Consider the following 21,825-nt stretch of genomic DNA (forward strand, 5'->3'; position numbering starts at 1 on the left):
TGCTTTTAACAGCTAAGGTAGACAGAACTTACAGAGCAGGCAAAGTCTTAAGTGGAGCTTGTTTTTATTGCATTTGGCTCAACAGTTTCTTCTTGTCCTCTGTGGACTTCCAGCTCAATCGGACCAGGCACCATGAGCTTTCCTTCAGAAGTGTATGGGGACTTTTTTTTATTCTCTCTCTCTTACAGGTCTCGTATTCTCTTACAGGTCTCGTGTTCTATAAAACATTCTCTCTCTTACAGGTCTCGTGTTCTATAAAAAGAGCCGCTTCACTGGGCCCAGTCAGCGAGAGGACATTCTTCAGGCCCACACACACCTGCAATCGTGGGCCCTACATCTGGCCACTAAGTGTCATGGTTGAATAATGGCCAGGGCCCTCCCTCTCAGGGGCCGTGAATGCTGCTTCGGCGCAGAAGACCTGAACCATGAATTAAACTTGGGTCCTCTGCATGGCAGCTCATAGCACTGCCACCAGGCTGACCCTAAGCGAGTGTTTTTTTTTAATTGTTCTGCAGACTTCTCAAATGATTGTCCTCTAAGAACAGGAATACAATGAATGAGAGATAAAAGATGACGGGAGTTCATTGTGTCTAGTGTTCATGCTTGTTGTTTTCCATCACATCACAAACCAGGATTTGAACTGGATGAGGCAAACCTAAATGGCAGCCATTTGTTTAGCAGATTGAGGTTAAAATGCAGTGGTCTTGGGATGAGTGCAGCCAGCCTGGTGCAATGTCGTCTTCTCAGAAGGAATGGACATGCTGGTGCATGGAGGCCATGATGAAGGCAGTGACTTACCATGGAGGAAACAGCCCTATGCGTTCACATGCCACTGGAGCAGAAAAATGCAAGTTATTTTGAAATATGTTTTAAAAAAGGGTCATTTTTAATAGTTAAAAAAAATGAAGAACATGCATTTTCTTTGACTTTCTTACTGCCATTTACTGATCCGTCTCTTACTGTCCCATTTCTTTGGCATAAACCTCATCCGTCACTGCACTGGAGGGGAGTCACTGGGGTTTTGTACTGAGCTCAGTAATCAAAGATACCCAAGGCCGAGAACAGTCCATGGAAACATTTCACACCATCGCCTCTAGCTGGGTGAGCTTCCCACGATTTAACCCCTTTTTTTCGGGGGAAATCAGCCCAGAAAAAATATTTTTGAAACCGTGTGGCTCTGGAGATTATGAGGTCGCTGGCAGGCGAAAGGCTAAACACGAGCAAACAGATGCCAGCATGTTCCTCTGCCAGGCTCCAAACCACAACCCGGAAATCTCTATGCTGCACACCTCCAGCCCTAGAAAAGCCGAGCACGGCAATAAACTGCCTCGGAAAGTCGTCATCACCTGAATTTACTCTTATGATGATCCGAGTCTGGGGAATTACCTGGTGCTTTTCATCCAATCTACATTGTAGTGCAACAGCGACTTGGAACCTGCAGCCACCTCTGGGGTGATGGACCCCCCCACAATTAAAGTCAAACATAAGGAAAGAAAAAAAAATCTAGCATAAAAGGGAGCATTTCAACCAGGAAGCTCAAAAAGCCAGCAAGGCTGGAATGTTGCCCACAAGAGCAGCAAATAGCTTTTAAATGAAAACGTGCCATGTAAATATAAATATGTAGGATGGGCACATGTTTCAAAAAAGTGCCATTACTTGCCGTAAAAAATCACTGTATTAAGTGGAAAATGTTCCTTTTAGGCCAGCATGGAATGAGTTGCTGGCGGTGTCTTATGGCTGATGTTATAACAGCCCTTCGAGAGGCACCTATAATGCCATCCCTCCCCTCAGCACATTATCCTGGGGGTTACTTCTGTACTCCGAGGACTGCCCTTCACATTAGCAAGAACGGCAGAGATGATATTCCCCACGGTGGCTGGTACCGCGGTCGCTGGCACTGCTGGTGTGTCGGGGAGCCCACAGGACAATGTGGGGAGCGTTTTTTAAGCTGTGCGGAAGTTGTAAATGTGAAAAGGGGGAGACAGAGTTTTGCTGCATCCCACAAGGACATCTGAAGTTCTGCCGGGCATGCACTAAGCCACCCTTTGGTGAAAACTATGTGCATGGTTTCCCTTTTGAAAATTAAGTGTAAGGCCTGTGGATTGGTGTGATTCCGCATGTGACTCCGCACTTAGTTGGCCTGACATCCATCTTATATAAACACTACAATAGCTAAAACAATTAAAGGTAAAATTCCCTTGCACTTACAATGTAGGTTATCTTGTAGTTTATAGATGATCGCTATCACCAAACCAATGAGGCAGAATACAAAAAGTCTTTCATGACTTTCTGCCTAGTAAATACAAACAAAGATAAGAATGCTTTCAAGGTGAAATTTAAAATATCCTGTTTAGAAATATAATTAAAACTATACAGTTTGAAATATTAAGTTTAAAGATTGATATTATGTTTTAAGATTTTGTACTATGTGATGTACGTTTTATAATTATTGTTTGTAATTTTTTGATTCCTTGTTTTATTAACTATGAATGTTATATTGTAGCCCGCCCTGAACATAGGAAGAGTGGGTTAAAAATGTTTTAAAGAAAAATAAATAAATACGTTAGATGAGTTACCCCGCCTTGGGTGCATTTCTTATGCAAAAAGGCAGGTAATAAATCCAACTAATAAATAAAATGACCACCCCGCCAATTATCAAAATGTTGTCATCTCCCTTCCACAAAGGTGTTTCCTGAATGCTTGCAATAGACATGATGGGTGCAGAGTGTTTTGCTGGAAGAGTGTGTGTGTGCATGCGTGCACACTTTTAAGGTATTCTGCTTGCACTCCCTGTGTTATGCATGTGAATACATAGTGCACACATGTACAACGGGCTAAATGTGTGTGTAGCGCATGCATTTCTGTAGGGAGGAGTGTAACTAAGCAATCGGCACGGGTCACCAAAAGGCCAGAGTGAATTAGAGGAAATGTGGTTAGTGAGCCGGGAGTGCTGTAAAGACCAGGAGATGTGTGAATGTTTCCTGGTTCCTAGTTTCGATCATTGATACAGAAATTTTGCATATAGTTATGATTACTGACCAGTAGCAGGACAGCTTTCAAAATGCCCGATGACATCACAGTGTGCCCTGATTTGCCTCAGCTTGCAACCAAACTGAACTGAACTGATCTTTGTCCCTATAGGAAATTAAAAAAAAAGAGATTCTAAGTGGGGGGAGGCAATGATAACAGATGGAAAATAGGAGCTGGGGGAAGGAGCTTGGCTACTATCTGTGGCAAAAATGTGAACAAAATTGGATGAATGGGGGGTACATATTTGCAATGGGAGACAGACAAACATGATGATTTTATACAGTTGTTTCCATATAAAACCTAGGTTAACAGAGGTGATGTGATTAGTGGTTGCAGCAGGTCCTGGTTGGGGTTGGAGCCAGTGGATTAGTCCAAGTCACTTAATCCTCCTATGCCTCAGTTTACCGAAATGTTCTTGTAAATATATACAGTATATATTAGTAATAGTGATTCTCTCTTCAGAAGCTGACACACAAATCAGACATATTTTTCCACTCTAGAGGTGGCTGCATGTCTGCGTCTGAAGTATGAACTTGCAAATCCCTTTTAGATCCAGTTTGGATGAAAGACTGCTAGAGAAATCCAAATTCTTTCTTTTATTACCATTGGTGGACAAGGGATTACGGTGGATAGAGAAACATCCAGGCAACGTTATCCTGGTAGCTCCAGAGGGGCCACATCGACCGTGCTTCCCAGATCTGATCAACATGGCCATAGATGGGCCCATGAGGTTTGGAAATTGGTCAACTGTTTTCCAGCAGGGCCCAATATTTTTGGGTCAGACGGCTCACTTCTGTCTCGTGGCTTCACTTCTGAGAGGAGACGACTGAGATGGAGAGAATATTCTGAAGCGGTTATTTCCACCTTATTGCAGGCTAGGCGACTTTCTGCATCCTTGACGATTGTGCGAATTTGAAGGATCTTCGAGTCCTGGTGTGCGGTTGACTGAGTGTAGCCTCGGCCTGTTCAGGCTATGGTGTCACATATTTTGGCTTTTCTACAGAAAGGTTCTGGTCAAGGGACTGGCCTTTAACTCTCTGAGAATCCAGGTATCGACATTGGGTTGTCTCCAGGTTAAAGTGCAAAGGTATCCGCATATTTGGATGTTCTACAGTTCCTTCTGGGAGCTAAGAACTTTTGTTCTCAGGTGTGAAACATTTGTCTGTCTTGGAATCTGAATCCAGTCCTTAGAGGATTGTGTGAGGCTCGCTTTGAACCACTAAAGAGAGCTACGGTGTTGAGATCCTTTCCTACAGATATTTGATTTGGGGGAATCTTTATGCAGGTGCCTTCTGTTCTGCCTGAGGTAGTCTCAGTGTCCATCTTAGTTAGACAGTGGAGCTTCCAGTTTATATGAATTTGGATTCCTCTACGCCTCACGCAGGGGAGCTTAGGCTCTTAGTTTGGAGGCATGCATTATTGAGGTATCTAAAGGTCATTTATGATTTCCGTAGATTGCATCACCTCTTTGTACTGTGGAGCGGATTAAAGAGTAGGTAGAAGGAATGTCAGGTTTCCCCCTTCCCTCGATTTTGGGATGTTACACAAAGAAGGGAAATAAGTCGTCTAAGGCTACAATTGTGTGGTGGCTGAAGGAAGCGATTGAGTCGACTTACATTTCTAAGAGCACCTGCTGTCAGGGAATTTAGGGGCACACTTGAACTGTTCTCGGGCAACTTCCTGGGCTGAGTCACAACAGGTGTCTCCAAATGGCATTTGCTGGGAAGTCGTTGCAGACTTTTGCTAGGCATTATCGCTCGAATGTCGGGGCTCCGGCTTCTATGCGCTTTAGTGAGATTGTTCTATGAGCGGGACTCTCCACGTCCCACCCGAGTTAAGGGGAGCTCTGGTACATCCCAGGAGTCTGCACTGATCCGCGTACGTACAGGGAAAGGAAAATTGGCTCTCACTTGCTAATTTTTGTTCCTGTAGTACCACAGATCAGTCCAGAGACCCGTCCATTTACTGGGGGGGGGGGGGGGGGGTGGAGAGTCTGCCGCTCGTACTGCTGCTTTTTATACAGTGCAAGTTGTTGAAGGTTTTTCAATGCTGATCACTTATTTAAATTTGGGAAACAAATTTTCCATTGACTTTATGGGAAACTTCACTTTCTTCCAGCTTGCTGGAGGGGAGGGAGTTTGCTTAGAAGCTTGCTTAGAAATTTATAGTTGTTGCTGGCATCTTGGCTTGGGTAGGTCAATACTGAGGGACGGCAGGTGGCCCACTGGGTTATGTGGCAGTGTCAGTGAAACTTTCTCTGTCTCCATCTGCTGGCAGGGACGCATAAACCCAGGAGTCTGGACTGATATAGGTATGTACAGGGAAATCCAAATTATTCTTTTTATTACCGTTCTTTGGGTAGGTTTGAAGCTCTGCATTATCAGCTCATTCAGTCATCTGCTGATTTGTCCTTCAGGGAGCGCCAAGAGTAAAAAAAAAAAAAATCTTCCTGTAGTTAACAGAACTACTTTTAGCACATGGCTCAGCGATGAAACTAAACTTGGATCTTATTGGACTTAAAAATATTTACTGCGAAACAGGAACTAAAGGGTTCACTGGATTTAGTGCGGCAGTGATAAAGTTGTAGATAAACCTTGATCTGGACTTAAACTCAACTTTAATTATTTGACATGAGCAGATTTTTGCTGAGAGAGCTTTTCTTTCAGCCAAAATGTAGATGCAAGTTACATTTGTAAAATACCTATGGGTACTTCGTTGGGGGGTGGGGGAGCATTGCAGAGGTCCCTCATCCTAAAATCATAACTCCCCTGTACCACAGACTCCTTGTGAACCTGAGCAAGTCACGATATCGCCCTGCATTTCTACAGCCTAAGTTGAAAACAAGGCACTTTGTCTCTATCTGGCTTTCCTCATCAAATGCGCCGAATTAAAGGTCAACAAACAAAAATGTATATTGGACTTAACTTAAATCTGACCTTTACAACACCCCCTCCCCCCAGCACACCATGCAAAGTGAAAGCTTTCTTATTGTCAAGTTCCCGGCATGCGTTACCAGATGATTGCCAGAGCAGTAAAGTGGGAACAGCAGCAAAACGCTTTGCATGCTGGGAGCTTCAAACTCCGAGCCTGATTTCCTAAGGCTTTTCTCCCATTCTGCGTCCATGCTCAGGAAATGAGGTCCTTACACTTTTTCATTTCCTTTAATATTGAGATATACCGCACTTATCAAGCTTACAAAGCATCTTTAGAAACATAGAAACATAGAAATGACGGCAGAAGAAGACCAAACGGCCCATCCAGTCTGCCCAGCAAGCTTCACATTTTTTTCTCATACTTATCTGTTTCTCTTAGCTCTTGGTTCTATTTCCCTTCCACCCCCACCATTAATGTAGAGAGCAGTGATGGAGCTGCAACCAAGTGAAATATCAAGCTTGATTAGTTAGGGGTAGTAGGGGTAGTAACCGCCGCAATAAGCAAGCTACACCCATGTTTATTTGTTTTACCCAGACTGTGTTATTCAGCCCTTATTGGTTGTTTTTCTTCTCCCCTGCCGTTGAAGCAGGGAGCTATGCTGGATATGCATGTAGTATCAGTTTTTCTTCTCCCCTGCCGTTGAAGCAGAGAGCTATGCTGGATATCCAGATACCAACTGAACTTACTTTCAATTCAAGCAACTCAACTCCGTCAGAGTAATCAACAACCTTGGACAACTCCTTAATGTATTTTTCTTTTTCTAATTTGGCAGGTTTTATTACCTGGGCTATTTCTTTTTTAGCTCATTGTTAATTTCTCTTTCACCTTCTCTTCAATCCAAGTTGCATTATGTCCCTGTTTTATTGTAACTGCTATTTTCCTATTCTATCACATGTTAATGTTAAGTGTTTTAAGTATTTATCCTTCTGTCACACCCTGTTTATTGTAAACCGGCATGATGCGACTCCCATCGCGAATGCCGGTATATAAGAAATGCAAATAAATAAATAAATAAATAAATATGCGTGAAGTATCAGTTTTTCTTCTCCCCTGCGGTTGAAGCAGGATATGCATTGAAAGTGAAGTATCAGGCTTATTTGGTTTGGGGTAGTAACCGCCGTAACAAGCCAGCTACTCCCCGCTTTGTGAGTGCGAATCCTTTTTTCTTCTCCCCTGCCGTTGAAGCAGAGAGCTATGCTGGATATGCGTGAAGTATCAGTTTTTCTTCTCCCCTGCCGTTGAAGCAGAGAGCTATGCTCTCTGCTTTAAAATATCTTTAAATACATCTTTATCTTTAAAATACATGAAAACATATTCCATGTCCACCCATTCCTCTTCCTCCCTCCTCCCCAAACACTTTATCACTCATCCCACATCACATCCCACTATCTACTCGCCCGACATTTCCCCATTTTCCCTCCTCCCAAAATAGAGGGAAGGGGGAAACCTGTCATTCCTTCTACCTGCTCTCCTTCACCTCCTGCCCAGGTCCTAACTGCTTACTTTGAGACAAGCCAGGGTTTTATTTTTTTCCTAAAGGCCAGATAATTAATTTCCCGATGAATCTCTCCAAAGCTCTGTCCATACTGCCGAGAACATTCTCCTCTCTCCCAGATGGAGCTGGTAGAAAATTACCACTGCTAGAGAAGACACCATTTTCCAGTGCATATTTATTTATACAATTTCCATTCCGCTGATCCTCACACCTCAGCAGCTTGCAAGTAACATACACAAAAGTATTTAACCACAGCAATAATACATCATGAAACAGCAATCTGTTACAAAACAAATAGTGAAAAACAATAAAACAGTCATCAGAAGAAAGACAAATAATAATAGAAAGACTAGGGGGCACTCCATGAAGTTAGCATGTGGCACATTTAAGACTAATCAGAGAAAGTTCTTTTTCACTCAATGCACAATAAATCTCTGGAATTTGTTGCCAGAGGATGTGGTTAGTGCAGTTAGTATAGCTGTGTTTAAAAAAGGATTGGATAGGTTCTTGGAGGAGAAGTCCATTACCTGCTATTAAGCTGACTTAGAAAATAGCCACTGCTATTACTAGCAACAGTAACATGGGATCTTCTTAGTTTTTGGGTGCTTGCCAGGTTCTTGTGGCCTGGATTGGCCACTGTTGGAAACAGGATGCTGGGCTTGATGGACCCTTGGTCTGACCCAGTATGGCATATTCTTATGTTCATTAACCAGCTAACCTAAGTTATTTCAGAAAAATGTTTTTAAGTGCTTTCTGAATCATAACAGGTCATTTTCTACTCTGATTTCACCTGGGAGACTATTCCAAAGAATAGGCCCAGCTATACTGAAAATTTGTTTACAGGATACCAATAGATGAGCTTGCTTGAGAGAGGGTATCTCGACAAGAGTTTGAGTAGCTGAATGGAGATACCCAGTAGGACAGTATTTATATATGGAAGACAAGATATAGGATGCTGCCAGGCCATGTAAAGCCTTGAAAACCAGAATAAGGTCTTAAACCTTTTCCTCCAGGATTCAGGAACCCAACGGAGGTCAGCTAAAACAGGAGAAATATGGTCACGCAGCAATGATCCGGAAATGGGATGATCAGCAGAGTTTTGGCTAAGTTGGAGGGCCTTCAAATGAAACTCAGGAAGACCCAAGAACAAAACTTTGCAATAATCCAAAGAGGACAGAATGCAAGACTGGGTAACAGTCCGGAAATCCGAGTTATATAACATAGGCATTGAAGAACGTAACATCCACAATTTGAAGTAGGATGATTGAACCAGAGCACTGATGTGAGGACACAAGGAAAGGGAGGAATCAACTACAACCCCTAGATCCCGAGCTTTAGACTGAATAGGAATACTGTACCTCTCAAATAAGAATTGGTCAGGAACATTTTTATCTTGATAGAAATACTACTGGTTTGTTTTTTTTTTGCTTGATTTACCAAAATAATTACAACAGGGAAGAAACATAAAAAAAGATAGATAGAAAGATAGGTAGAAAAAACAATAAGGCAATTCAAATATGTGCTGAAGTGTTCTAAAAGTAATACACTACAGAAAAGTTTTCAATTAGCAATAATCGCACCTCGGATAAATCTCATTGGCTATGATACTGCCACTGCACAAAGCTAATAAGACACTTTGGAAACAAAGCATAAACACTCATGATTTAACTGAAAATCAGAAAAATTTCAGAAAAAATTCTTAGAAAAATTATACCAACATACAAAAATATTTATTAAAAATGCCACTATTAGCATGCAGAAATGTTCATAAACCAGATGTCCTCAAACCAGCAAATGATCCAATTCAAAACTTAACAGTTTTGGTGTTTCCTGCTATGAACGCAAAAGCATTTCCACAATGTTCCTTCAAAACTGCGAGTGAGAACTCCTCATTAATGTCAACTGCACTAGCTCTTCAGTGCCACAAAGGCTAGTGTGCAAACATCTCTCGACAAAGGTTCCCTTGTTTCGCCATGGGTGGGCACCATCAGGAGAAGGAGACCCAAAGGAGCTACTGGATTAATTAAACATTTGTAGCGTTTAATATTTCAATTGACAGAAAGCATTCCAGAAAGGGGCATATTCAAAATCCTTCAATATTTTTAATGAAAACCTTACTCAAGCCTTCCATTCTGCAGCATTTCTATCAGGAAAACAGTAGTGCAGCTACTATATATATATATATATATTCATCTACAAGGGAAGGCAAACAGGGAATTAAGGAATCAAGCTATTTGCATCTTGGGCTCACCTTCTCCTGAATACTAGGGATATGCTATACATGCTTAGTCAGTCCCTGAGAACCTGGAGCTGCCTGGTTGCCTTAGATTAACTTTCTTCCTCTCCTCACTAGGTGCACCACGTTGTGTCCCTGCACCAAAAATGTGACCACACGCATGCTTCTGAATTAGCCTCAGTCGTGTAAAGTATATCAGTATCTCATGTCTAAATCTAAAATATGTTTATTTAATGATTATGATTAATAGTACGTCATCTTGGTGGCATAATCCTGACCCCAAGCACCCGCAGGTTAACCATAGTTGCTCAACAAACAATCTGGGTTTCTTCTTCACGCCATGGGAAACGTCCTCCTGCCAGCTCACATGAAATAAATGCATTCCAGTTCCCATGCCAAGAAGAGGCATTCGGCTTAATTCTCCCTGTGCATTCCAGAAACTTTTTTTTGGATAACGCGTCTGCTTGCCGCAGTCTTGTTGAAACACCTCAGCTATTATCTTCTTGTTTCAGCAATTTCCCCATGTCCGCTGAAGTTCTTTCCCCAAGCTGTCATTAGCGGTCTCTGAACTCCTTTCATAGTTTGGGGGCCCTGTGTCAAGGAATGCTGTTAAGAGTTCCAGAATTTCCTGAGCAAACCCGTGCAGCAGCCCGGAACGCATCTCTCAGGTGAGAGGAAGTGAAGTTGCTTACCTGTAACAGGTGTTCTCTGCAGACAGCGGTTCATCTCGCGGCACTGACTGTGGAATGCATTTCCAGAAAGGGCCTCTAAGCATGCACTGCAGTTTGTGCAGCCATGCAGCGCGCCTTAGTTCTGTAATTACGCTAATGAGGTCAGCTCCAGAAGAGGAGGAATGAGGGATTGGGTAACTGGCCTACTGTTGACCAGAGATGTGAATCGTTTTTTGTGTTCGTGTCGTTCTTCGTTTTTTGGCCGCCACTGAAAATGTCGGGTTTTTTTCCATGAAAAATCGTTTTTTTTAGTTAGTGCGTGCTAACTTCCTGTTAGCGCGCACTAACAAAAGCCGTTAGATTTTGTTATTTTTTGTTAGTGTGCATTAATCCAAAAAATGAATTTTCGTGAAAAAACGGGAAAATCTCGATCATTTTTCGGGGTCCCCAAAACATGCCGAATTGGACAATTTTGTTGAAATTGTCCAGTTCGGAAAAAACGAATGCACCTCTCTACTGTTGTCTTCCGAGAAGACAAGCAGTCTTCTCGGAAGCAGCTTCGCTTTTTCAGAAGACAAGCAGCTCACTTCAGTCTCACACCTTAGCTAAGGGTTGCCTTCATCAAAAAAGGGGAAGCAATGACAACTACCTGCGAACAGGACAACAAACTGTTTTTGTTGACTTAGAGCTCCTTTTTTTTTTTTTTTTAAACAGGAAAACCACATAAAAATGGGCCCTAGAGTAGCTGGAGTTAAGCTCTAACCCTCAGAGACCCTGGAGACAGGACTGCCAAATCTGTTGTCATATCCAGAGTCTCAGCTCTGAATATCTTGATAGCGGCAAAAAGAAACAAAAAGCTGGATGGATATTCTAAGGCCTTTAGTCCACTCCAGATAGAAAATGATGGCTCTCTTATAATCCAAGATGTAAAAAGAATGGCATGTGCCCTTGCAACAATTCTGGAAGGACAATTGACTGATTAAGGTGGAAGTGCATTATAGACCTCAGACAGTCCATTGGCACAGCTGCAGCCGTGATATTATGGGCCTGACAACATAGTAACATAGTACTGATGGCAGAAAAGGACCAAATGGTCCATCCAGTCTGCCCAGCAAGCTTCTTATGGTAGTAGCCCCATGTTTCTCTTAAGGGTAGCAACTGCCTCTCCGTGCAGTTATCCCCAAGCCTTATGATAATCCATAAAAAATTTACTGCTAACAATATTTTTACTGGGTGATGAGCCTTCTTGAAAATTCAGACAGTGCTGGTTGATGTGCTTTGCTTACAGACTTGGCCGTAGAAGCAGTCCTGTGCTTTTTCCCTTTATGTCTGTGTATCAGTACCACAGACTGTAAAAGTCAGGGCCTGTGTTGGTTGTCATCTGAATCCAATTCCTCTTTTCCCCCCCCCCCCCAATCACCACCATCAAAGCGCAGAGTGATGTTACAGTTGCGTCAAAAGCATCAAGGCTTATTGGTTATGAGTAGTAATCCCTTCCCTTCTGTTAAGGGTAGTAACTGCTACTCCGAGCAGGTTACCCTTATACTTATCAGCTCCACAGATTGTAAAAGTTGGAACTCTAGTTGATTGTTGTCTAAATCCAATTCTCTTTTTCCCCCTGCCGTTGAAGCTGAGAGCAGTGTCTCTGAACTCCTTTCATACTGATATATCCCTCAAAGGCCAAACCTGCTTAGGTATAAAAGAGGGATACACAACCCGCTTTCCAATTAGACAGTGTTCTCTTTGACACAGCAATCCCAGGCTTGCAGGGGCAAAAAGAAGCAAAATGTTGGATGGGTTTTCTAAGGCCTTTAGTCCACGCCAGATAGAAAACGATGGCTCTCTTATAATCCATGATGTGAAGAGCATGGCATGGGCCCTTGGAAAAAATGCTGGAAAGACAATTGACTAATTAAGGTGGAAGTCCGTTATGACCCTAAGCAGAAACTTAAGGGGCATTCATAGCACCATCCTGTTATGATGACATTTAGTTTAATGTGGATAAGTTGATGATCTTTGACTGTAAGCTGAAGTTACTACTACTAAAAGGTGACCTTCCAGGTCAAGTACTTAGTTTAGCACATAAGAGTTAAGAGAAACGAAGGGGACAATCTTTGGCTGTGTTAAAGCCATGTTGGCAAGCCATGTTGGCAAGCTTGATGGAAGACTTCAAATGAAACAAGTCCCCACATGAATCATACAGCAAAGGGATATACTAAAAATGGCCACCATCTTCAGCATAGTGGTATGTGCCAATTGCAGTGAGGTGGTGCTCCTGGCAGAGTTGATTTTTAGTCTAGATTCTGAGATATGCAGAAGGTATTCAAATAGTTTTTCTGTAGAGAAGGACAAATATTTAGGGCCTTGCTCTCACACGATAGCAAATTTTCTAGTGGATTCCTTCCTAGAGGCTAGAAGTAATTGAGACACCAATTTGGAGAGACTGTAGGAGTGCATTACTTTGCTCTCAAAATCCCAGTCAGAAAGGTGAGGGCTGGGGATTGGGTTAACGTACCCTTTAATATTAGAGTTGGAAAAATGTCCAACTTAATCAGTTTCCTGATGAATAAATCCCAAAGGAGCAGAAATTAAATCTGTCTCAGCCAAGGGAGAGCTATGAGCCTCATAATCCCCTGGTCTCTTGAGTTTTCTTAAGGTTTTTACTGCTAGAGGTATTGGTGGATTCATATAGAAAAGACCCTTCCTCCAATGCAGGGAGAAGGCATCTGATGTTTTCTACTTTCTGACTTCTTCTGGAGCAGAGAATGGCACCTTCCTTTTCATAACTATTGTGAAGAGATCTATTTCAATCGATTGACGATATTATTTGCTATAGCCTGGTTCAGGGCCCATTCATAAGTGTCTACCTGGTGACTTTGCCTGTCTGCCAGAATATTTTCTGGTCCTTCCAGATAAGTGGATCTTAGCATTGTCCTGTTGAGACAGCCCAGGCCCACGTTCTGGCAACTTCCCAACCCAAGATCCTTTTCCTATCTGCTTATTCAGGTAGAACTTAGCTACCTGAGGGTCTGTTTGGACCAGAACAATTTGGTTGGCCACCTCATTTCTGACAACCTTTAGAACATAGTGGATTGCCTTTAGCTCCAGAAGGCCCCTTTCTTCCTGGAGAGTCCAGGGATCCTGAGTGTGAAATCCATTTTACGTGAGCTACGCTGCCCAGGCTGGACGCATCTTTGGTCTATAGAATGGGGTGTGGTGATTCTGGAATGGGAGAGCCATGAAGGCAAGAGACTGAGCTTTTCCCGCACACAGATGCATTACTGGAATCTTTGAGTGACTTTATTCCACTAGGGCTTCAAAGTCCATTGAACTTGTCTCACGTGGAGACGTGCCACGGGAATTACATGGACTTTAGATACCATAAGGACCAACAACCTGAACATGGTCTAGGCTGACATCTGCCTCCCTTCCTTTACTGTGGACACTAGGTGCAAGATTTTGATGGCGGGGAGAAAAGCCATGGCTTGGCTCATATATATCAGAGCCCCATGACCTCTAACTGAGGTGTTGGATTCAGTTTGGATCTGGGATAACTGATGATGAGCTCTAGCAAGTCCAACATCCAGGCGGTGTTGCACACGGATTCGTTTGCCTCTGTCTGACTAGCCAGTCATCCAAGTGAGGAACCACATGCACCACCCCCACACCCCCCGCTTGCATAAAATTATTGCAACATCAGCAAGACTTTTTGTGAACACCCACAGAGCTGAAGCTAGGTCAAAAGGCAGTACGTGCAAAAGGCAATACAAGTGGTGGAGCTCCTCACGATAACCGAATTTAAACAGGCCTGGGACTGATACAAAGGGAACAAGGCCAAGAAGGTGGAGACTGCACATACAATGATATAGGAATACATTTTCAAAAGCTAATTTGGGATTCACGTGCGTAAAATAATGTTAGCCAGGGAGGTTGGATGAATGTGCTTAAGTGGATTTTTACCAACCTAAATTTACGTATGCAATTTCATGACGTGCACAGACTTGGCATTCTGGGCTGTGTGCTAGATGGATGTACATACCTTACATTTTCAAAAAGGTACCAGCGTTAGACAGCAGGCTGCTAGTGCTCCGAACTTTGGATGCTTTGCATGCTTGTGCACACGTTTAACCACATAACACCTCACATTTCATATTTAATTAAGGAGAGTACCTTCCTTTTGAAAATCAACTCGTTTTGTATGGGTTTCAAGCATGTGTGCAGTTTTGCAATTAGGCGCCCTCCTGAAAACGTATCCCATTGTTGTCAGTTTTCAAAGGCATTTACTTGGGGAAAATAACCTGAACTGAAAATAGCTTTCCTCAAAAGTGGTCAAAAGTACGTGTGAGTTCTACTGCAGCCATTTCTTTTTACGCGTGGGAAAAAGAGGCACTCCCGGGAGTGTGTTTAGGTCGCGGGAGGAGAACGGCATGCGCACTTTCGATTTTCCAATGCACGCACACTGTTCCACCTCCCAATCAAAGAGCAGGTGCAAGACACACGCAGGCTTTTAATGCGGGTACTTCCTCATTTTCAAATCAGGTACTTTCTCTTTCATTAATCACACCTGCCTGGGATGCAGCTGAATCCATGAAGTGGCCATGCTAGTCCCCCTCATTTCCATCGGGTCAGCAAACACACATGTAGGGAAGATAAGTCCGTCGCAGGCTACCTAACCTACCAGTCACCCCAAACCATGGCTGCTGGAAAGTGGAACAAGTCTGAGAGAGAATGGACCACGCCACTCTGGCCCGGTTTCTTGGAGGGGGATGCATGGAAACACTTTTGTTTTGTTTCTCCTTTCATTGCTATTTGTGTGTGTTCCTGCACTTTATCCTGCACTAAAACACAAAACTGAAGCAAACTGAAAATTTGGTTGGGGTTTTTTTTTTCCTGTTGTGAATTAGAGACAAAATGAAACAAAAAATGTCATTGGTGTTTCCCAGGATGTGTTTTAAACATCTCTAGTTTCTTATGCACACCTCCTAAAACATGCGGCTTGCCAGTGTTAGAGACAGAAGGCTGGGCTACATCTAGTTTGACAGCTGTCTTCTTACTGGCAGGTGTTAATGCTTTATTGGATTAAACAAAACCAGCTTGAGAGAGTGGTGCTCCCTTCATCAGGTCAGTGCAAAACAAACTGAAGATGAGGAAGCCAAAATCCAAAGGGCAAATTTGGGCAACTAACTTTTGGAATTAGCTGGACAGAACCTGAGATTTGAATATTCCCCCCCCCCCCCTCTCTGGCTAAATTTTGTCTGGACATCTGATTGTCCATAAAACATTTACCCAGGTAAAAAGGCAGTGCTGGCAGTGTTTCCGGGGCATAATTTCACTTTGTCCAGACGGCACTGATTGATTGTACAACCCAGACAGCCAGGTAAGTCTGGACAGACAAACATGTGTCCTAAAATCATCCGGATATATCTTTATTCACCATGTTCAGCAGAACACTGATCCGGGTGAGTTCCGCTGAATATCAGCCTCAAGTTATCTGGAGAATTTTCCCACTTACTCAATGTAGACCTTAAGGTTGCCCGACTATCCACATAATAGATCGCTTGCTTGGATGGCCTGGCAGTTTTTCATCCTTTTGTTCCCAACAGTACTTTGCGTTTCAGCTGCCACAAAGAGAGCAGCATACAAACCAGACCTATGCACCCAGTGTTGTTCATACAAATGTGTTCGTATCTTTCCACAAATGGTGCGGGGGAGAGTGAGTTCTCCGTGGCGAGGTACTGAGGAAGATGCTGGGCCTTGCCCTTGTCAGGGACAAGGGGCGTAGCTTGACACGGGGCACTCCTAGCGCAGTCTGGGTGCCTCGTACTCCTTTTCCACTCATTCTCTTAGCCCGCTGGAGGCCAAAGACCCTATTAACAGCTTTGCTCCATTTTGTGAGAATCCCACCATTTAAAAAAAAAAAAGAAGCAGTCAATTGGAAATTGGACTTGAGAGAGAGAAAAAAAAAAGCCTAATTGTCTATGGGCCTGCCAGTTGGCTGCGGAGAGGAGAGAGGGCCTCAGTCAGACAGAGCTGCCTACACGCTGCGGTCGGCGGCATGTCTGGGCAGCGCTAGGAAACAGCTTACCTCTGATAGCTTTAAACAAGCAGACAGACATCGTGCGTGTCCCATCTTGCAAAGTGACGGATCCAATACATCTCTTCCCCCCCCCCCAACCCCAAAAGCACAACAGGAGTCGCCACTCAACTCAGAGAGAGACAAAATCTCATTTTCAATATTTTTACCACCTCTGCCTCCCGCAGACGAGCCAGCTATGGAGAGGGGGAGGAAACAGATCTCATCGATGGGCAATTCTTAGACAAATGTGTTTAAAAACCTTACTGTACTGAAGTATGGCTGTCCTTAGGGTGCCATAAGGGTGCCCAAATGTACTGAAGTATGGCTATCCTTAGGCTGCCATAATGCAGGTCTACGTGAACACCAGGAGCAGTGCCCTTCTTGACCCAAGGGGATGTGTTCCTCCCACCCGGGAGCGCTATGGGCAGCGGTGCCCTCTTCAACACTCCAGCAGCACCCTGTTCTCCATGGCTAGGGAGCAGTGCTCCGGGCGACTGCACGGGCTGCACAGCCCAAAAACCCACCCTGCCATGGCTTTGCAAGCCCAGTAAGGCCCTGGGAAAAACTGAGCAAGGTGATTTGTTGGGCAGCATCAGGTGACAGCCTTCGGAACGGTCAACACATTGGGAGGCCCTGACCAATGGGAAGGGCAGTTTTAACCATGCCTGATGACATCACAACGTGCTACACTTCCCTACTGAAGCTGCAAATGAGACGACAAAAGAGATAAAAAAAAAAAAAAGGTTCATATTGCGGATTTTTTTTCTAATGTTAAAAAGCAAGAGTTCCGCATCGGCCTCCAGTGCCAAAGAAAATTGAGCTAAGTAGTTGCTGCTGCTGCACGTAACGCAACATTTGGGCCTTGGATCTGGCCCTTCATTGGATCCACTTCCTGTCAATGGGATACATGCAGCCCAGCTCTGGGTCAGGAGGGAAAGGTCTGCTTTAGTGCTGGGCCACTGTCTGAGGCCTTTGCAAGTTGGAAGAAGAGGTGGTTTGCAACATCCCTGGTATCGTGAAGCAACTTGACCAACGACAGGGTTGGGAATTTAAGCACGGGTGCAGCCAGTGGACAGTGCTGCCTTCCTAGAGTCACAAAATGACCTTATTTAAATTGTTTCCTGTAGGCACAACCTTGCAGAAACTGCATATCTACCACTCAGACTATATTGGTGTGGATACACAAGAGGAAAGTGTGCAAACTTTATCTCCCCCTCCTGAGATTCTCTCATGTGCACACTCGCTCTCCCCCTTCTCCTTCCCAGGCCTGATTCCTGCACTCTCCCTATTTTCCCCAATCTTCCAGACCTCAGCACTCTCTCCCTTCCTCCCGCAAGCCAGATCTCACCAGCTTCGAAACCCCCCACCCACCCCCACCAAACACACACACACACACACACACACCTGCTTCTCCTTCCATCCATGCGGGCCAACACCTCCTTTCGCTTGCATGAGCCAATTCAGCTGACCCTGCTCCCATGCAAACTTCCAGTGAGTTCCCAGATATGTAAATTAACAATAGGTCAGGATTTCCACATTAATCTAACCTGTCTACTTCCCCTACCTACTGCCGTATCGCAGACCTCACTTGGTCTCTGGCTGTGGCCTTGCTTCTCCATCAATAAGGATACTACACCACCCCGATCACCCTCCTCTGGACTGGACATGATCCAGGTGGGCTCTCACCAATGATTTTACTTCCTCTTTCTTTTTCTCCTCCCTATGAAGCTGAGCATCCCCTTGATGTTTCTCACCACCTTGCTAACACCATTTAGTAACCTTAAGGTCATCAGATATAATCACTTTTAGGACAGGGCAATTGCCTGGGGCCCCAGCATCACAAAAGCCCCCCCCCCCCCCCCCCCGGCGAAGCCGAGTAAATGTTCCTAAGGTACAGCTTCAGTGCACTGAGCAGTGGCCAGGTGCACGCCTTAGTCCCTGCCCCGGGACCCCATTGTGTCTAACCCTGGCCCTGTCCCCTCCAGCCCTCTCCTGTGTGCCAGTCACGGACGTGAAGAGACGCATGCCTTGCTGTAAGGGATTTAGCACTAGGCAAAATGCACATCATTTAAAAAAAAAATTACTAAAGACATTCTTAATTCATAATGCAACAGGGAGGAAGAGATCCAACCCGTACTGCACCAGAAACCTAACTAACTGTGCACTAAAGAAGCCTGGTTCCCATAGCAGCTGCTACCAGTGACAGGGTGCACACAGCAGCTCCATCCATGCATTAAACAGATCTCATAACCGGGGGATTCAGCTCCGGAGAAGCTGATTACCTGCATCTAAGGGTGGGCAAGCTGAGAGAGACTCGGCCAGCTGAGATCTTGGAGCTGTGATTGTGTACCCTATGGTTGCCAACTTCAAGGAAGAAAAAAACTTCCAGCTGTCACCACCCCCTCTCCCCCCAAGCTCCTCACACAGGCCACTGATACCACCCCATTAACTTCACTTTACCCCCCACCTTCTCTGCCACCTCAGGCCCATGGGCTCAGAGTCCCTGCAAGGAATCCTCCTCCTCCTCATCCTCCTCCCTGGGCTTCCTGGTTAGAACAGAAACCCCTCGTTTTGGAGGAGGGGGAGCCTCGAAATCCTCAACCTTCTGTCTCCCCATCTATGACCCAGCTCCTCCATCTTCCTCTCCTGTGTTACTATCCTCACAGCACCCACTGGATGACGTTTGCCCTTTATCTTCCTCCACCAGTGCCTGCCTCCCTCCCCCGAGCAGGGCAGGGCTGTCAGTGTGCATTTTAGCGATGCTAAAGCAGCGCATGTGCACCCGTTCTCCCTTCCCCGTGACAGTCGTGCCACCTCCACTAGCTGCAGCACTGCTTCTGAAACCCATCACTGGCACTGCGAGCAAAGGAGGAGCCAATGGGAGCAGCACCACTGCAGGCACTGCGAGTGCACACTCGCATGTGCTGCCTGGATGGTGCACGCTGCTGAGTGAGCATTAGTGAGACGAGTGAATACTGCTCACTGCCGTATCACCATACAGTGGAGAACCAGCTCCTGCTGCGAAAAGAGAGGCTCATGGCACTAATTTGGGAAGAGAGAATAGTGCAGAGGCCGTCCTGCGTGCACCGCCATGACCTTTTTCAAATACCCCTCGGGATAGGCATAGCCCTGGTTGAAACTTCTAAGACAGGGGTAAGATCATGGTAGAGGAAAGAGAGGATCTCTGCAGCGGTATGGGAGGCTCAGATAAATAATGGCTTATACATTGCCAGTTTTGAACTTTTGTTGGTAGCCAAAAACTGGGCAGGCCAGCTGAACACAGGCCAGTGGGAAACAGCACTGTAAGAGTGAGAATCCATCCTGGAATAGGCTTAACACTCTTCTGTTGCTCCCTTGTAGAATATCCCTTGAGTGGGAGAGGCGGCAGAGAGTTGAAAGGAGCTTTGATTATAGTTGAGAGAGCTGGAAGAGGATGGGGTCCTCCGGGTCAGAGCGAGTCGATGAGTTTTCCCAGGCTCTCTGCTTTTAGAGTGCTGTCCTTGGATAGATATTCTGGGTGATCAGCAACGTCTGCAGCACAGTTTCCCAGCTTGGGGCCTCAGGAGCCAGAAATAGGTTTGGTTAACAGGAAAAGCTAAACAGGCAAATTAACTTTCTTCTTATCCTAATTACAGTCATTATATGAAAAAATATATTTAGTGACTGTTCATTCTGGATATTCGTAAAGCCGGACCTCTCCATGGTTCTTGAGTATCAGAGTTGGTCGCTCCTGTTTTACAGTGAGCTCGATCCACGTTGTGCACCTAGTCATAAGATTTCCAAACCGAAAACCAGGACCGGTGAGTGAGGCACAGAGAGATACAGTGACTTGCCCACAGAGAGTCAATGACAAAGGCACTGTCTTGGATAATCTGCATTGCTCTGAACTACACATTGAACTGTGCTATATATACTGAGCTACCACCATGCTATCAGCCATGCCCCCTCACCTCATTCCTTATCTTTCTCTTACAGACGTAAATCTCACTTGTTCTATGGACAATTTGTACTGCATATTGGGCTGTATGATATATTCTCTTACTCTCTCAGCCTTTCCCCTTGCTCCATTCCTGACCTACATCACTATCTACTTTGTCTTTTCTATCACACAGATGTAAACTACATGATGATCCTGAACCTTGCTCTGAATACTATGGAAGGAGACTGATTAACAAATCCTTGTAATAAATAAATACATATCGTGATTTACCTAGGGTCACAGAGAGGGTCAGACACAAGGAGAGAGAGTGCCACCCTCTTCCCCCGCCCTCCCAGTCACATAGTGAGTGAGATACAGGGAGAGGAAGTGCCCCACCATCCAAGTTACACAGGGAGTTAAAGTGACTCCCCCAGGGTTACACAGGGAGGCACAGGGAATTAAAATGACTCCCTAGGTAGAACTACTGTGCACTGCTGAACGAAATGGAACAGAAGACCCGAGTTCAAATTCTGCACAGGTCTTCCATTCCGTTCAGAGAGGACTGGGGATTCAGTAGCAGTAATACTGAGAGCCCCAGGGGGGAGTGAGTCATAGTCACTGCACAGTAGCAACACTGGCAGGCCAGATTTGGGATCCTTCATTACAAGATTCCAGGGGGCTCAAAATACCGGAATTGGCTTCGCTAATGGGCACCATTTTGCTGGGCCAAAAATTCCGCAGCTTGTAATATTCAAAGTGGCTCTGCATTTTGGTATAATTGTACCAAAAATGGCCAATTGTATTTTACTATATCAAATCAGCCATAGGATAATACTCTGTTCCAAAATGTAGCAGCAGGTCACCTGGAAGAGATGAAACAGCATGTGCCGAAATAAACAGCTGCTGTAAATGGAAACAGCTGGAATTAGTAGCCTGCAGATAATGCATCAGCAACTTTGTGAACAGAATGCACCGTGGTCTGCACTGGTCCTCAGAGTAATGCTATGCTACAGATGTGAACATGCGATCCCTCTGCACACCCTCTCTCTGTCCCGTTAGCTGTGACACAGCTCCAGGGAGGTAGTAGCACGGGATTCCCTAACTCTTCCACGTCACTACGCATTTTCTGACCCTAGCACCAAAAGCATGGCCGAAACTTTGGCACTAAAGCTGCATGACATGACCGCCATATCCTACCTACAGCTGAGTGACTTCCTGGCTTCAGGTCACATAAACTAGGGGGTTACGTCTTCTGTTTCAGACTTTTCACACTGGGATGCTCTTAGAACAGCAGATGGGTAATCTGGATTGTCTTGCCCTTTCCTCATGAGCCAGATTAAGGTGAAAACCAACTGGTTTGGTTCCATCATCCCAGGCTTTACTCGCTACTGTAGTGCTAGCTGCTGCTTTCCTGCATCTTTAAGAATTAATTTGCAGAAGAAATTTAGGATGCATTAAAAACCG

At 44.7% G+C, this 21,825-nt stretch overlaps 1 protein-coding gene, 1 long non-coding RNA gene and 1 pseudogene across 7 annotated transcripts in view; 1 reads left to right on the forward strand and 2 right to left on the reverse strand.

Annotated features, from left to right (window-relative positions):
• LOC115076449 overlaps positions 1–2,324 on the forward strand; it is a 30,014-nt gene extending 27,690 nt beyond the window's left edge. For both annotated transcript variants that reach the window (XR_003852765.1, XR_003852766.1), the window contains exon 3: positions 243–2,324. This is a non-coding gene — a long non-coding RNA (uncharacterized LOC115076449). The remainder of the gene's footprint in view (positions 1–242) is intronic.
• TP73 (tumor protein p73) overlaps positions 1–21,825 on the reverse strand; it is a 121,163-nt gene that overhangs the window by 32,967 nt on the left and 66,371 nt on the right. The window lies entirely within an intron of this gene.
• On the reverse strand, positions 8,958–9,084 carry LOC115077137 (annotated as a pseudogene).

The sequence above is a fragment of the Rhinatrema bivittatum genome, chromosome 15, assembly GCF_901001135.1.
Source record: "Rhinatrema bivittatum chromosome 15, aRhiBiv1.1, whole genome shotgun sequence".
Lineage (NCBI taxonomy): Eukaryota > Metazoa > Chordata > Amphibia > Gymnophiona > Rhinatrematidae > Rhinatrema > Rhinatrema bivittatum.